Here is a 3,281-nt window from a genome sequence, read left to right as displayed (position 1 = left end):
GCATTATTTGCTTAGTATTCAGTGAAGACTACCCACAGCACTTGATTAGTTATATGTACCTGTTACATACAGGTAGTATAAAGCTGGTGATCTAGATTCAATTGCTGAAACTTCAATATTCCAGAAACGTATTCACTAATTACAGTAGCTGACTTCGCTCAATATAGAGAGTTATATTATTAACAACTTTCTTCTAACCAAGGGGCAGATTTATTAAATACTAGTCAAGTGATAAAGTGGCATGTGATAATAATGCACAGCCAATCAGCTCCTAACTTTTATAATTCAAACCCAGCCTTTAACTTGACAGTTATGAGCTGATTGGCTGGTACTTTATCACCGGCCCCTCTATCACTTCACCAGCCTTAATAAATTTGCCCACAAGATAGAGATGTAGATGCCTATTTAACAACTAATATTTCCCATGAGAATACCAGTATTTGGGGAACACCTGAACATATAATGGTATATATCCACTCAATGTATGTACAGGGAAACACAAAAGGTCTCTATGGGGGCTGTTTTAGTGCTATTTACCAGGAGAGGAAGCTGTAGGCTCCCTCCCCGCATTGGCCGCTAGCACATGGGAGAGCAACAGACTGCGAATGCGAAACAGTGCACCAAGTTAAGTGATGAGCACCTGTGTTTAATGATACATTTATGTGATCCACAATTTCTTACTATCACACTAAGCAGCGATAAGAAACTATAATTGACGGAGCTAGAACCCAATTACCAACAAAAATGGCAAATAACCATCTTACCAGTTTATTTAAAAAAAATACAACGCGTTTACTAATTTTGTGTGTAAAAGTTGTGTATTTAGACCAACTTTGAATTGTACTTCATCTTCTAATAGTTTTGCTTTTTGCTATTCTAAAGAGTCTACCAGCGAAATGTTTATGCTCATGGCACTGGGGGCCAAATGTATTAAGCATTAACAAGTGATAAAGTTGAGGGTGATAAAGAGTTATAAGGGACTAGCCAAGTAGCTCCTAACTGACACACAACAGTCTGTATTTGAAACATGACAGTTAGGGGCTGATTGGCAGGTCCTCTTTATCGTCCTTCACTTTATCACTTGTAAAGTTAATACATTTGGCCCTGGGTGAGCAATGGAAACTCTTGAAACGAAAAAAAAACAAAAAATACAACTGTCATTACGAATCTAGCTAAATATGCTTCAACAGAGAGTCTCCTTTAAAAAATAATATTGCTTATTTTTATCGGTTTGTTCTTGTATACAGCTTCATACTCACTTTGAACAGATCAGCAATTTACACTGATTTCCCCAATGTATGTTTGCATTTATTACTTACATTACTACTTATAATCCAAACACCTCTGCTTTCATACAACGGAACACAAGGCACCAAAATGAACACATTTAAACCACCAGGGTTCCTTACTGCATGACTTGTTATTACGTGTCATAATGATGGCTCTCTAGAAAGCATTTACACAGTCATTTCTTCTAGGACAGTAGCAGGGTAATGAAGATATGAACCTTGTACTAGGTTGCTACCATCCATATCACTTAGAAATGGTTTTATTGGCTAAAATCATTTTATTGCTCCCTAGAGATCTTAAATAAATTAGAATGGTTGGCTTTGCGTGAATACAGTTTATGTTCATTATTGTCTCTTTAAATATCCGTTGAGCTCAAGTTGAGTTGCCTTGAATACATTAGCTTGGGTTTTTTTCTTCTTCTTTTTTTTTTACCAATAAAGAAATAGAACATAGTCTATGCAGGATTTGCTGTTAATGTAGCCCCACGTAGCAACACTTAAGAAATTTAAATCTTGTAGCCTGAAAACTGTGAGGTAATTATCACATTCGCAGCCACAGTTGATTATTTTGAGATTTAAGCTCTTAGCTTTGCAAATTTTCACCTGGACATCAAAATGCAAGATTAGTCAATACAAATATCACTGCTTATACAAAAGCTGTTAATTGTGTTAATCCCTTGGTTGACAGAGAGGTCGGAAGGAGCTGAGTTACAGTGTATAACATGGAAAAGGGTACAGTATTTTTGGATTAGACTCTTAAAGAGAAGCTAGCATGAAATATTGAAAATAGGATTTAACTACATTTAAAAGGAAATATTGGATATACATTATATTATTATTTTTCTCTATAATAAAAATATTTTTTATCTAATTATTATTATTTATAATGGGTAATAGTATAGTTTTTTTATATACTCATCCAACTTATTTTATTTTAATATGATTTAAGGCCAATGGGGAGGGAAGAGTCACATATATATATATATATATATATATATATATATATATATATATATATATATATATATATAAAGGCATGATACTGTAACTTAAGCTGCCAACAATGTGATTGGGGGTAATACCTAGATCCCCTGATGGTTTCTGTTGAAACCATTGGGCTGTCGTTGTAGCACAGTGATGGTGCACCCGTTTCTGCAGTCGCTGTGTCATCAGCCACATCACCGGGCACAACCAGCATCTGCATTGCCTTTACAGTTAGTAAAGGCAATGCAGGCAAGAAGGGGATAACCTGAGAATTGGGTGCAGGCTCCTCTGTCTTATGTACCCCAGACACTTGGTAATACTTTGTTGGCAGATTTTTGTAGCTTAATTTGTCCAGTGTTTTCTTAATAGTAAAAATGTACCCTATGTATAGAAAAGCATTTTTAATAGTAGTGGTTTTGCAGCAGTTTCATATCATTCAGAAAAAAAGACTTCTACTTTTTTTTCAGTTTTTATTGAGTTTTTCAACATTACAGAAATAAAATACGAAAAGGGGGGTATAAAAGGCAAAGTATATAAGGGGGCATGAGGAACATGTCAGGTATAAAACACTTTGACCCAACCTGTTCCAATGCTCTAGAGAGACGACACTCCACAGCAGTTGTTAATTTTAGGCTTCCTAATATTGCCCTAGTTCTTTTCCTGAAAAATAGTCGTGTCTTGACATACGATAGTGCTCTCATTCACATTATGTCACATTGTAGGGCTGCCAGTACACATAGAAGCATAGAATTTGATGGCAGATAAGAACCACTTGGTCCATCTTTTTAATTATTTACCTATTTTTTTCTGATTTTTTACACTGAAGCCTGCATGGATCTGACTGATTAGTGTAGGCTGCCGATTGGTATGGCCTCCAAATACGAATAGCCACAAATACAGGCACCTACGCCATCAGAAAATCCGAATCCAGTAAATACAGCAGATTAGTAAAACTGCCCTATTTACAAATTGTATTTTCCCTAAAATACAGCCGATGCCGGTCGTATG

Source organism: Crinia signifera, chromosome 9 (genome assembly GCF_055691185.1).
Source record: "Crinia signifera chromosome 9, ASM5569118v1, whole genome shotgun sequence".
Taxonomy (NCBI): Eukaryota; Metazoa; Chordata; class Amphibia; order Anura; family Myobatrachidae; genus Crinia; species Crinia signifera.
This window is presented reverse-complemented; position numbering follows the sequence as displayed.